Source organism: Herpailurus yagouaroundi, unplaced genomic scaffold, assembly GCF_014898765.1.
Source record: "Herpailurus yagouaroundi ecotype Mexico unplaced genomic scaffold, PumYag 180, whole genome shotgun sequence".
Lineage (NCBI taxonomy): Eukaryota > Metazoa > Chordata > Mammalia > Carnivora > Felidae > Herpailurus > Herpailurus yagouaroundi.
The window spans coordinates 21,565,299-21,580,786 of record NW_024412411.1 but is presented as its reverse complement, the minus strand read 5'-3'; positions in this window follow the sequence as shown (position 1 = coordinate 21,580,786).

The following is a 15,488-nucleotide window of genomic DNA, read 5'->3' as shown; positions in this document are numbered from 1 at the left end:
CGCATCTCTCTGATCCTTCTTCTGTGGTCATTTCTCTCACTGACCTTTGTTTTGTACCTATTTTTTTTTTTTTTTTAATCATTCACCGGCGGAAGGACATCTGTGTTGTTTCCAGTTTGGGGCTATTATGAATAAAGCTGCTACGAACAGTCACGGAGAGGTTTGTGTGTGTGTGAACAGAAGTCGTCACTTCTCTGGGATCAATGCCAAGGAGTGCAATTGCTACATCGTATGGTAGCTGCCAAACTGTTTTCCAAAGTAGCAATACCACTTTACATTCCCACCAGCAGTGCGATCCGACTTCTCTGTGTTCTTGCCAGCGTTTCACGTCGCTAGTTTTTAACTTTTAGCTATTCTGATAGAGGTGTAGTGATATCGTATTGTGGTTTTAATCTGAATTCCCTTAATGGCCAATAATGTTGAACATCGTTTTATGTGCTTTTTTTTTTTTGCAATCTGTGTATTCCCTTCGATGAAAGGTGTCTTCATGTCTGTCTTTTACCCATAATCTAATTGGATTGTTTTTTGCTGGTGAGTTTGGAGAAACTTTCAGACATTCTAGATGCTGGGTCCTTTTTATTTTTTATTTTTATTTATTTATTTTTCAACGTTTATTTATTTTTGGGACAGAGAGAGACAGAGCATGAACGGGGGAGGGGCAGAGAGAGAGGGAGACACAGAATCGGAAACAGGTTCCAGGCTCCGAGCCATCAGCCCAGAGCCCGACGCGGGGCTCGAACTCATGGACCCCGAGATCGTGACCTGGCTGAAGTCGGACGCTTAACCGACTGTGCCACCCAGGAGCCCCATCTGGTTCCTTTTTAGATATGTGGTTTGCAAATGTTTTCTCCCAGTAGCTTTTTTTTTTTTCATTCTCTTAACAGAGCCTTAACAGAGCAAATGTTTTTAATTTTGATGACTTCCAATTTATCAATTTTTCCTCTTATGGACTGTGCTTTTCCTTCATGTGTAACAACTCGGTAGCTCCCATAGTGTAGAAACTATGTTTTTGTCCTAAAAATTTTATAGATTTACATTCAAGTCCGTCATCTATTTTTGTATAATTTTATAATTTTCTAATTACTACAAAAAAGTTAATTTTTGTACAAATTATGAGACTTACCTATCTCATGTCTTGCTTGCTTTCCCTATACATTAAGTCTTCAGATTGGGTAGACCGAATCTTCTTTATTCTTTTTCAAAATTACTTTAGTTATTCTAGTTCCTTTGCCTTTCCATATAAATTTTAGAATAATCCTGTCTATGTCTACCAAAAAAATCTTGCTGAAATTTTTATAGAGACTGGGTTAGGGGTGCCTGGGCGGTTCAGTCAGTTAAATATCTGCCTCTTGATTTTGGCTTCAGGGTCATGATCTCACAGTTCATGGGATTGAGCCCTGTGTCGAGCTCTGTGCTGAACATGGAGGCTGTGTGGGATTCTCTCTCTCCCTCTTTCTCTCTACTCCTCTCCCCAGCTCTCTCTCACTCTGTCTCTCAAAATAAACAAATAAACTAAAAAAAAAAAAAAAAAGGAATTAGGTTAAACCTGCGTATTGATTTTGGGAAAACTGAGATCCTTCCTATGAGTCTTCCGATCCATCATTATAACTCATTTATTTAAGTCTTTTTTTCATTTTTTTTCTCAGTGTTCCAACATACAAGTCCCGCATGAGTTTTGCTAGATTTACACCTACTTATTTCATTAATTAGAATGATTGTGAATGGTATTATATTTTAACTTCAGTGTCCATGTGTTCACTGCTGGTATATAGAAATACAATTGATTTCTGGATGTTTATATTGTCTCCTGCAAGCTTACTGACCTCACCTCTTATCATACGACTTCTTTTGTAGATTTCTTGGGACTTTCTACTAGACAGTCATGTCATCTGCAAATAGGGAAACTTTTATTTTTCGTTTCTGATCTGGGTTCCTTTCTTTTTTTTTTTTTTCTTTTCCTTCACTTATCACACTGGCTAGAACTTAGAGCACTGTATTTGTAAATTGGTGAGAATGGACATACTTCCCGTGGTTCTTTTTTTTTAAACGTTTATTTATTTTTGAGACAGAGAGAGACAGAGCATGAACGGGCGAAGGTCAGAGAGAGAGGGAGACACAGAATCTGAAACAGGCTCCAGGCTCTGAGCTGTCAGCACAGAGCCCGACGCGGGGCTCAAACTCACGGACCGCGAGATCATGACCTGAGCCAAAGTCGGCCGCTTAACCGACTGAGCCACCCAGGCGCCCCACTTCCTGTGGTTCTAATGTTAGGGAGAAAGAAAGCATTTTCACCTTCAAGTAAAATATCCATAGGTTTTTTGGTAAGTGTTCTTTATCAAGTTGAGGATGTTTCCTTCTGAGAGGTTTTTAATCATGGCAGGGTGTTTAATTTTCTCAAATTTTTCTTCATTAATTGATATGAACATGTGATTTTTCTTCTTTTAGTCTTCATCTGTCTTTAGGTAGATTACATTGATTTGTTTTCGAATATTGAAACAGCCTCGAATCCCTGAATAAATCTCACTTAATCATGGTGTATAATTCCTCTTATATATTACTGAATTTTCTTTGCTAATACTTTGTTAAGGATTTTTACATCCATATTCATGAGAGATATTCGTCTGCATTGTTTTTGGTCTTTGTCAAGTTTTTGGGATCATGGTAACATTAACCTATGAAAAAATTGGGAAGTCTTCTATTTTCTGGTAAAGATTGTGTAGAATTTGTGTTACTTCTTAATCAAACTTTTATTAGAGTTTTCTAGTGAAAACATGTGGGCCTGGTGATTTCTTTTTTGATAGTTTTAAAATTATGAGTTCAGTTTCCTCAGTAGTTATAGAATTACTCAAGTGATTAATTTGATAGTGGGTGGGTTGTGGTAATTTATGTTTTTCAAGGACTTGGTCCATTTCAACTACATTGTAAAATAAGTATTTGTGTTCATAGCATTTATAACAGTGTTGTTCATAGCATTCCCTTATTATCCTTTTGATTTCTGCAGAGTCTGCAGTAATATCCCCTGTTTCATTCCTGATATTGGTAATTTGTGTCTTCTTACTTTTTTTTCCCTTTGTCAGCCTTGCTAGAGATTTGTGAATTTTATTGATTTTTTAAAAAAAGAATCAGCTCTTTGTTTCACTGATTATTGTTTATTCTGCTTCCAATTTTATTGATTTATGCTGTTACATTTTTACTTCCTTCTGCCTATTTTGTGTTTATTTTGTTCTTTTTGTTCTAGACGCTCGAGAGAGGAGCTTAGATGACTGATTTGAGACTTTTTTTCTCTTTTTTAATGTGTTCATTTAGTCTATACTATTCCCTCTTGTCATTGCTTTAGCTGTTTCCCACAAATTTTATGTTACACTTTGTTTCTACTCAGTTCAGTATATTTTTAAATTTCCCTGGAGACTTCCCCTTTGACCCACTGATTATTTAGAATGTTGTTTAGTTTTCGACTGTTTGGAGATTTTCCTGTTATTGATTTTTAGTTCTTTCTTTTCCTATTTTTGATTTTCTACTTTCTTTCTGTTATTAACATCTAGTTTGGTTCCATTGTGGTGGTAGAATTTACTGTCTATTATTTTGTTTCTTTTAAATATGTTGAAGTTTATTTGATGACTCACAGTGTGGTATATACCTTGGCATGTGTTCTGAGGGCAGTTTAAAAGAATGTGTATTCCACTGGTGCTGTGTGGAGAAATCTACATGTGTTAACTAAATTTTGCTGATTGGTGATATTATTGATTTTTTTTCTGTATTCCTGTTGATTTTCTGCCTAGTAGTTCAATCAATTGAATTTTCCAACTATAATTGTGGATTTGTTTATTTCAACTTTTGTTCTGTCAGTTTTTGCTTTTATGTATTCTGCAGTTCTGTGGTTTGGTACACACACATTTAGGATCGCTTTCTCTTCTTGGTAGATTGACCTTTTAGAATTATATAATGTCCTCCTCTTTTCTGGTAATTTGCTTTGCTCTGAGGTCTATATTATGTGAGACTGATATAGCCACTCCTGCTTTCTTTTCACCAATGTTTGTATGATATATCTTTTCTGTCCTTTTACTTTCAACCTGCCTATGTCATTTATTTGAAATGCGTTTCTTATAAACAGCATATAGTTGGGTCATGCTTTTAATCTACTCTGCCATTTCCTGTTTTTTAATTGGTGCATTTAGAGCATTTATATTTAATGTGGTTATTGATGTGTCAGGGCCTAAGTCAAATATTTTATTTTTAATTTTGTTCTCTGTTTTTAATTTTTCTGTTTACTTTTTCTTGCCTTCCTCTGGGCTACTTGAATATTTCTAAGGAATTCTATTTTGATTTATCAAAGTGTTTTTGACTGTATCTTCTTGTATAGCTTTTTTTATTGGTTGTTCTAGGTTATATGATATATAAATAACTTATCACAATCTTCTAGTGTTATCATTTTACCAGTTCCAGTGATATGTAGTAATCTTATCTCCTTTATTTCCCTTTACCCTGCCCTATGTACGGAATAATTATCATAAATATATCTTCTACATACATTTAGAATTACATCATAAAGTGTAATAAATTTTCTTTAACCATCAAACATAATTTAGAAAACTTAAGAGGAGGACACTCTACTGTGTTTAACCATATTTTATTCTCTCTCACGTTTTTTTTTTCTTTCCTATTATTCCAAGATTCATCCCCCATCCATCCATCTATCCATCCATCCATCTATCCCTCCATCCATCCATCCATCCATCCATCCAGTTAGTTGGTTAGTTAGTTAATAGAAATTCCTTAATTCTTCTAGGGTAGATCTAATGGTGACAAATTCTCTTAGTTTTCCTTCATTTGAGAATGTCTTGATTTTCTCTTCATTCCTGAAGGATATTTTCACTGGGTATAATATTCTGGGTTTATGGTTCTTTTGTTTCAGCATTTGAAAATAATATGTCATTTACTTCTGGTCTTCACATTTCTAATTAAATATCTGGTTTAATCAAAATTGTTTTCTCTTTATAGATAAGATGTTGTTTCTTTCTGCTTCCAATTTTCTTTGTTTTTAGTTTTTGGAAATTTCACTATATTGTGTTATAATGTGGATTTCCTTGGGTTTATACTGTTTGGAGTTTGCTCAGCTTTGGAGGGAATTTTGGGGCATTATTTCTAGGACTACTTTTTCAGCCCTGCCCTTTCTTCTCCTTTCGAGACTGCAGTAGTACATCTGGGTGGCCCAGTGGTTTAAGCATCTGACTCTTGATTTTGGCTCAGGATATTATCTCACAGTTGTGAGATTGAGCCTGATGTTAGGTTTTGTGCTGAGCATGGAGCCTGCTTGAGATTCTCTCTCTCCCTTTCTCTGTGCCCCTCCCCCCGTGTCTCTCTCAAAATAAATAAATACACATTTAAAAAAAGACCTCAGTGACACAGATGTGAGATCTTTTGTTACAGTTTTACACATTTCTGAGACTTTTTTTCTGGTGATTTTTTTTTCCATTCTATTTTCTTTCCGTTGTTCAGATTGGGTGATTTCTATTGTTCATTGATTGTTTCCTCTGTCTCTTCCATTCTACTTTAGACCCCATCCACTGAGTTTTTGTGTGATATTGTATTTTTCAGTTCTAAGATTCCATTTGGTTTAACTTTAGATCTTCTGTTTCTTTGCTGAGACTTCCTGTATTTTTATTTTTCCAAGCATGTTTCTAATTTCTTGCTGAGTCATTTTATGATGGCTACTTTAAATCTTTTCCAGGTAACTCTAAAATCTGTGTCAACTTGGTGTCCTCTATTGATTGTCTTTTCTCATTCAGGTTGCGATCTTCCTGCTTCTTGATATGACAAGTGAGTTTTGAGTTAAACTTGTATATTGGGGCACTATAGTATAAGACTCTGGATTTTGTTTAAATTTTGTATCTTGGTAGGCCTGTTCTAATGACTTTTGAGTAGGGAAATGGGGTAAAGTATCATTATTGTCAGATGGTAGTGGAAATCCAGGTGTTGACTCGACCTCTGTTAATAACTGGGGAGAGGGCTTCCTCTTGACTGCTGAGTGGGTGAGGGTTCTGGCTCCCCAGGAGTCTTTTCTCACCCCCAGTAGTCTTTTGCTGATACTACCCTGGCTGGGAGGGGCAAGGGAGCCTCATTACTGCTGTTTACATGGACTCCAGTGACACTGTAGGGGAAGAGTGGCCTCATAACCACTGAGCCACGGTGAGCAAACTGACTCTCCATATTCTTCATTGATATCACTTACCAGAGAGGGGTAGTATGGTTGCCTTGTTACTGCCTCTTGGGGGCTCTCCACATAGTCTCCACCTCCCTACTCAGCCTTCTCGGACACTCTGGAAGGGGGTTTGGGACAAGGCTGGAAATCTAGGCTGTTTACATTTGCTTGTGTGGGTGAGGGTGGGCCACAGTTTTTTCTGGGGTCTTTGGCTAAATGAGAGTTATTATTGTGTAGAAGTTTTCTGCTTTGCTATGTTGCCCTTTTATTTTATTTAGAGAGAGCAGGCTTTGCTGGGGTTCTTTTTATCTGCATCCGTTGCCATTTCAAGATTGTCGGCTTTCTCAGCTCCAAGTTTGGGATATATGAGTGTATTAGTTTGCTAGGATATATATAACAACGTACTACAAACTGGGTGGCTTAAACAATATACCCCAAATTTGGGGTGCCTTATCCATCAAGGATAGTATCTTCAATGAAATAAATGCACGTTCTCCAAAATGAAGCAATTGTGTTTGGCCATTAAATCCTATATTTTCTTCAGTACTCATATTTTTCATATTCAAAATAGTGACATAACTATGTGTATGTTTTCCAAGCTCTGAGATATTCTTGATTCATGTTTGTTTTTTTAAACAACTGTGTTAAGATATGGTTGACATACAGAGCGCTGTAATATTTAATGTATATAATTTGACAAATTTGGAGAAAGTATGCGTCCAGGAAACCATCACCACAATCTGTCATGAACATTTTCTTTGTCTTCAAAGGATTCCTCCCACGTTATTTTTGTTGGTGATTATTTTCAGAGCTTCATGTGTATGTATATGTGCATACACTGTATACATATACATATACATCCACCCACGTACATGTATATACTCCCAAAATTCTTGGGTTCAGCTCTTATTCATATAAAAACCTTTGGTTATAGATTAAACTTTGTATGTAGCAAACTTTGTATTTGAAGCCAAAGAGCTGTTTTAGTTCGGTTACTCATAATTTTATCCATCAAAATCATTTGAGAATGACTCATCAAATAATTGATCTCCGTTAAGAGATATGTCTAGAATTGTAAATAGTTTGAGCTCAAACAGTACTGACTTTTGGAAGATTTTCCTCAAGCCGATGAAAATGAGGAATTTCAAAGCTGTAATGTTCTTGTTTTCAGAAATAAACAAACCCAAAACAAATCATACCCAAATGGGGAGAATGTTAGTATGGGCTCTTTTGGCTTTATCTTGTAGAATAATCTTTAAGCAGTTCACCATAAAAGACATACTGACAAGATAAATGAAAAGCTTAACTCTTTATTTTGTGTGAAACACATAGAGCCAAATACATTTTGTCTCTGATGGGTTCTTCTGCATCATTTCTGTGTGAGGGACCGGGGTTTAGGAAGGCACACCGAAGGTTCTTGCCACCTTGCAGAGGTCTTTTTTTTTTTTAATTTTTTTTTTTTCTTCAACGTTTATTTATTTTTGGGATAGAGAGAGACAGAGCATGAACGGGGGAGGGGCAGAGAGAGAGGGAGACACAGAATCGGAAACAGGCTCCAGGCTCTGAGCCATCAGCCCAGAGCCTGACGCGGGGCTCGAACTCACGGACCGCGAGATCGTGACCTGGCTGAAGTCGGACGCTTAACCGACTGCGCCACCCAGGTGCCCCTAGCAGAGGTCTTGATTATCAGTTGTCAGCTGTCAGTGTCAAAACAAATGTGGTTTCTTCTAATCACTTAGGTCCTTGGGCATTTTGTTTTTTCCCTCCTTGGCAGGCAAGGGAGGAAAATGTTCTGTTTAAATTGTTCAGTGCTGCTTCTATCACTGGGTGCCTTCCCACCGGGAAACCCCTGTGAGCATCATGCTGGGATCATAAGGCAGTAATTCTCGGTGGGGCTTTAAAGGGAGGAGAACCATGGTCTGTGGGCAGCGTCCATGTTGCCAGCAACTCGGACTCCAGGGAGGCACAGGTTTTTGAGAAAAGAAAGAGAGGGATTAGGGCATTCCCAAAAGAGGGCTGTTTTTAGTGGCATCCGTTGAGGTGGGGCTCACTTTAAGAAGGTCATGTCTGATTAGAGGCAGTGTGGCCTGGCGGAAGCAGTGTGGGCTTTGGATCCCCACAGACTGGCCATTTTCCAGATATCCGACCTTGAGATAAATCATTTGATCTTTTAAGTCTCCAAATAAAATGGGCCTGATTCTTACTTTGAGGGGTTCTTATAAAAGTGAAATTGAGGGGCACCTGGGTGGCTCAGTCGGTTAAGCGGCGGACTTCGGCTCAGGTCGTGATCTCACGGTCCGTGAGTTCGAGCCCCGCGTCGGGCTCTGGGCTGACGGCTCAGAGCCTGGAGCCTGTTTCAGATTCTGTGTCTCCCTCTCTCTCTGCCCCTCCCCCGTTCATGCTCTGTCTCTCTCTGTCTCAAAAATAAATAAACGTTAAAAAAATTTTTTTTTTAAAAAGTGAAATTGAATTTAAAAGTCACAAATCACCCACACTGACTCAAGAAGAAATAGAAAATCTGAATAGACCTATGGCAAGGAAAGACACTGAATTGATAATTAAAATTTTCCCACAAAGAAAAGCCCAGGTTGGGATAGCTTCACTGCCGAATTCCACCAGACATTTGAAGAAATAATGCTAATCCTGTACGAATTCTTCCAGAAAATGGAATAGGGCAAAGTTCCCCGTTCAGTCAAGGAGGCCAGAATTTCTATGATACCAAGGCCAGACATAGATGTGACAAGAAAACTACAGAACATTATCCTTCATGCATATAGACACAAAAATCCTCAATAAACTATTAGGGAATTGAATCCAGCAACATATAGAAAGGATTGTAGTAGGATTTTTCTCAAGAGTGCAGTATCAGTTTATCCCAGAATATACATTAATGTAATATACTATAGTAATAAAGGACAGAAAATACATGATCATTTCAATAGGTGCAGAAAAAGCATTTGACAAAATCTAACACCCAGTCATAAAAGCTCTCAACTAACTAGGAATAGGTGGGAACATCCTTAGTCTGATAACAAAGCATCTGCAAAAACCCTATAGCTGACATCATACTTAATGGTGAAAGACTGAAAGCTTTCCTTTAAGATCAGGAACAAGGCAAAAATGATTGCTTTCGCTATTTCAATTTAACATTGTATTAGAGTTTCTAGCTAACTCAATCAGGTAAGAAGAAGAAATAAACTGCACCCAGAGTGGAAAGGAAGAAGTAAAAACTATCTTTATCTAAAGATAATATGATCTTGTATGTAGACATCTTTAACAAATTTAAAAAATTCTTATATGGAGAATAAATGAGCTTAGCAAGTTCACAGAATAAAAGTTGATCTTATTTCTTTAATTAGTTGTGAATACTATATAGTGAAATTAAGAAAACAACCTCATTCATAATAGTATCAAATAAAATAAAATAGGAATAAATTTAGGAAAAATCTATAAGACTTCTACATTGAAAAATCTACCACATTTCTAAGAGAAATTTTAAAATATCCAAATAAATGGGAAGATAGTTCATTTTTACTGATTGACTGGAAGACTCAGTATTATGACGATGGTAATTCTCACCAAATTGAGATTCAGTATCCATCAGTTTGGAGAGAGTTGCCATCTTAATCCATATCAAAATCCCAGCAGCCCTCTTTTGGCAATTGAGAAGCTGACAAGCTAATCCTTAAATTTACGCGAAAGTACAAAGGGCCCAAAATAGCCAAAGCAACCTTGTAAGTTGGAGGATTTACACTTTTCAATGTCAAAACTTACTACAAAGCCACAACAATTAAGACTATACAGTACTGGCCTAAGGACAGACACACACAGATCAACGGACCAGGATTAAGAGTCCATAAATAAACCTTTATCTTTATCCATCATCTTTATCGTCAGTTGAGTTTTCAACAAAAGTACCAAGACAATTTGATGGGGGTAAGAATAATTTTTTCAACAAATGATGCTGGGACAATGGCATATCCACACGTGAAAAGATGAATCTAGACCCTTGCATCAGACAAAAACATTAACTCAGGGGTGCCTGGCTGGCTCAGTAGGAGGGGTGTATGAGTCTTGTCTCGGGGCCGTGGGTTCAAGCCCCATGATGAGGGTAGAGATTAAAACTTAAAAAAAAAAAAACAACTCAAAGTGGATCATAAACCTGATGTAAAACTTAAAATTAAAAAACTTTCAGAAGAAAATGTAGGAGAAAATATTTGTTATCTTGGGTTGGGCAAATGTTTCTCAGATATGAAGACGAGAACACAATCCATAAAAGAAAAAATCGATGAATTGTACTACCTCTAAATAAAAAACTTACGTGCTTTAAAAGATACCATGAAGAAAATGAAAAGATAAGCCACAGCCTGGGGGAAATATATCCAAATCATGTATCTGATAAAGAACTTTTGGCTAAAACATATTTTATACATATAAAAAATTTCGCATAATTATAAAATGGACAAAAGGTTTGAATAGACATTTCACCAAAAGACATGGTCAACAAGCACACAAAGAGATGACTCGACATGATTGTCATTAGGGAAATAAAACTTAAAACTAGCATGAAATAGCACTTCGCACACTGGAAGAACTGTAATGAAAGAGACAGATAAGAACATGTATGGGAGGGGATATGGAGAACTAGAATCCTTACACATTGCCAGTGGAAATGGAAAATGGTACAGCTACAGAAGAAAACCTTTTCACGGTTTCTTTTGAAAGTTAAAAATGAATATACCATATGACTCAGAAATTCTACTCCCGGGAATCTACTCAACAGAAATGAAAACATGTCCACACACAGACTTGTATGTGAATGTTCATAACAGCTTTATTTAGAATAGCCCCAAACTGGAAACAACAAATGTCCATCAACGGGTGAAATGGATAAACAAAATATGGTTTATCCATACAACCAAATACTAGGCAGCAATAAAAAAAGAACAAAATACTGGTGGCTGCTAAAACATGAACCACAAAAACATACTAACTGAAAGAAGCCGGGTGCAAAAAACCCCACATGTTATATGAATCCATTTATGAGCAACGTTCAGGTAAATGTCAGAGTGACTGCAAATGGGCATGGGAATCTTTTTGGGGTGATGGAAATTTTCTGAAATTGGGTCGTGGTAGTGATTGCACAACTTTGTAAACCCAGTAAAATATCACTGAATTATACTCTTGGAAATGAGTGAATTTTACGGTATGTAAATGATTGCTTAATAAAACTGCTAACGATTAAATAAGTTTAATTTACATTGTAGCGCCCAGCACATGGTCCTCGATAAATGCTCAGATTGTTCTTTTGGAGGCTGTATTTTGTCTTCCGAGCTCAGACCTGGTGCCTCAGAGGGCGAGGATGGCAACAAGTGCTAACGGCTAGTGTTTCTGGAGTCCTTGCTATGTTCCAGACTCTAACGGTTTTCTATATATGATCTCCTTCAGCTCTCACAACAATCCTTGGACACGGTAGTATTACGACTATTCACAGTTAGGGAAATGGAAGCTTTGCTGAGGTCACAGGGCCAAGGCGTGAAGAGTCATCTGTCTCCAATAGATCTAAGCTGTCCTGATGTATTGAGAACCTTTAAGACTTAAGAATTTCTAGTCCGGTTATGGGGCCAGCTTGGTGGCTCTGAGCACCTCCTTCATTCTAAGCCTTCCCTGTTTGAAACCTTGCTATTCTAGATTACCTGGCAGTTCTGCGATGTGAGGAGATTGTCGGCCACCATAACACTAATTGCCTGCCTGCCTCTGACTCATGTTTATCTTTGTTATAAGGTTGTTGACCCCTACTGGGGTGCGTGGGGTGCTCCGTCTGTTAAGCCGCTGACTTCGGCCCAGGTCATGATCTCACAGTCCGTGAGTTCGAGCCCCACGTGGGGCTCTGTGCTGGCAGCTCAGAGCCTGGAGCCTGCTTCGGATTCTGTGTCTCTTTTCCTCTCTCTCTCTCTCTCTCTCTTTCTCCCCCTCCCCCACTCACGCTCTGTCTCTGTCTCTCAAAAATGAATAAACATTAAAAAAAATTTAAGACTGTGACCCCTCCTGACCCACATTGGAGGATGGTGACGAAGGGCAGTTTCTGAACACTGCCTGGTTGACTTCTCTGACTCGTGCTGATATTTTGGCTCACCTCTGCCCTCAGAGTTCCCTGGAGGTCATGAAAACGTTTCCCCAGGCTTTTCCCTCAGTAGGCCCATGGCCCATTCATTGTCATCCCTGGGCCACAGTATATAGCCTCACTTTAGGAGGGAAGAACCTCCTATCAGTTTGGAATATTTTATCCTTTAGAATTTAGCACCTGGCGATGCTCTAGGCTACAGGGTTGGAAGGGTTGGGCAGAGTTTCAGTTCAGTTGCTAATTGTGTTTTAAATCCTTGGGCCTTCTCACACTTTCTACCATATTGCTCACGTCCTAGGATTCTTAGGGTTTCATTGGCTCTGACTATTAAGCACCATGGCTAATGTTCTATATTGGATTCCTATTAGATATTAGTTGAAACACAAAAGTTGTAGATACTCAGGTGGTCCTATGTGAGGTCAAGTAGGAGTGAAAATCCCCCTCACATCCACCAGTGTTCAAACTCACAGTCTACGTACTCTTGCGCAGCCGACAATTTGATACCCGTAGTGTTTTGTCATCGTTCCATAAACTGCCTCAAATTTGCTCTACTCATTGCCTTTGCTACATGTAGCCACCATGTCTGGATTCAACCGCCTATCAATCACTGCTTACCCAATTTCTCCCATGATCAGGACCTGTGCTAGGAGCACAAGGGAGGCTAGGAAGCCTAATACTAATCCTCTCTTTTGGGATCTTTTAGAATCTTCTAGGGCCAATTGGAGACGGGAGGCACGTATACAAAGAGGAAATTGATATGCACTGAGATAATGGGATGGGGAAGAGATAACCAACCGCATATCACTGTTGAAACTACAGTTGCTTCTAGATTGCTTGGGTCAGATTGACCATAGTTGAGGCCTAGTAGGGACCTAGCTAGAGAAACTCACCTCCAGGGAAGGCCTCTCTAATTAGGTGATCTGAGACGGTTGGCTCTGGTTGCTCTCCCAGAGTGGGAGGAGAGAGTCAAGGCCTAGGTGGGGCTGCACCTCAGGATGCTGGTATTGGGGTGACCGCAAGCTCCACTCCAACAGAGGTGCTCCCCTGACAGATAATCAAGAGTTGTCTATCTTCTTAACTGAAAATTTGGGGTTATCTCCGACTTTCCAGCAGCCCACCCCTCCCTACCCCAGGTTTGCTTCATTCGCAGACCATTTAATATGCTCCCGAATAACAGAAATAGGAGTATATATTTAAGCTGTTATGAAGCAAAAGTCAACTCAAGTCACACTTCCTCTTTGAGCCAGCTTCCTGTGTTGGATGGCACCATCGGTCTTTCACCTGTTTCTTTCCTTCTCCTTCCATCCTATTTTAGCTGAATCATGGGCCAAAATGGCTCCTGTCGTAGGGAGGAGGCTATAATCCACAACATGGTTTCTGTGGGAAAATGTATTGTGTGCTAATACAGAGCATACCTGCCTCTCCTCCAATCCCTCCCATCCTGCCTGGGACAACTGCTCCATGAAATCCTTTTGGTCCCTGGAGGGTGGGAGAGACTGAGGAGGGAGGGTGAGCAGCAGGGAGCCGCACTCCTTCCCTCCTCTCAGCATGCAAACTGAGCGGCTTGCTTGCTTTTTATCTTGATTATATATATGTTAGGCTTTAGTGTTTGATTCCTTTTGAACAATGAATCCTGCTGTTAAGCAAAAAATACTGAAAACTACTGATTTAAGAAAGCTGGTATTAAGTGCAATGCTGAACTAGTGATTTAAAGGAAGTTTGCTTAGGGACTTGAAATTATAATCCAGAAGAACAAATTCACTGTTAGTCCTGGACATACTCCAAGTTCATGCTCTCTTGACTCTGCTAAGTTCTAAGAACACTGTAGCCTAGATCTTTATTTTCAGCCTGCAATTTGTAATCATGTCTCAACCCTGAAGGGAATGAAGTGGCATTCAGATTTGAGGGATTATAAAGATATGTGTGTTTAAGCTTTTGTGCTGTTTGCATTTGCATTACAGATACAAAGGTTTTAGAATTGTTTATGGAAGGCCCTTTTCCTGAACATACTTTTTCTTCCCATCTTCTAAAGAGAATACTGAAAAATATTCTATTTTCTTTGTGTCCAGGCTAGAAATTACTAAATAATGTTAAATCATCATAACTTTTATTATTTTCCTCATGTGGGTCTTTTTGGGTACACTAAAAGCTTTGCACCCCTCTGATGGTTTGTCATGAAACATGGCGTCCGTGGATACAGCATTGTTCGCTGTTTGCTTACGAAAGGTGACGCTGGGAAGTAGGAAGAGTTGGAGCCAGTCATTGGAAGCTGGGTATTTCTGATTTTCTTGATGACCCTGATTCTAGTAAGTTTCTTAACAGCTCAAGTCCCAGGAACAAGGATACTAGCTTTGCTGATTTCACAGGCATGTTTTGAGTTGAAATGAACATTGCTACGTGAAGGCTTTTGGCAAATATCAAGAGCTCTCCAAAACTACACGGTCCCGTCCCCTCAAGTGAATGGGGCTCTGCACTTTTTCACATGACACCTGTTATCTAAAGACAACTTGACTTCCTCTTCGGGTACGCTGAGATTCAGTCTCTTAGAAGAGGAAACGAAAACTATAAAAGTTGTAGGACTTACCTTGCGTAACTTTATTGGGATTTCTCATAATCTTTATGTAAATGTCATTTTTCGAGAAAGAAGAATGGATTATCATGCGTATGTATTTGTAACTTGAATTTTATTGCCCACTACCGTGTTATTACTGTTGCATCGAGATTAGGCATTTAAGTTTTCATTCACAGAATTTCATATCGCTTTATTATATTAAAAACAGAGGTATTACAAGGAAGATTGTAACAGCAGCAATGTTTTAGATCTCTTTGTCTTGTTCATTTCCGTGAAGTAAGTAGTACTAACAGGAAAGCATTAATCTCTGGCTGGTACATACATTTCAAATGTGTAAACAGCACGTTCCATGTCTTAATTGTGTTAAAACAGAGAGACATTACAAGGATGATTGTAGAACCGGTAAAGCTATTTCTACAAGAAATTTCGAACAGAAATTTAGGATGTTTACAGAGCTCAAAGTAAGGTTTTTTCATTTGGAAAAATTCTTGAGTTTTCAAACCTAGTACAACTGAGCTGCCCTGGATATTTGAAATGCAGCATTTTCCCTTTCCCTCGTTTTGTGTTGTTACGGAGGAAATGGGTTTTCGGTA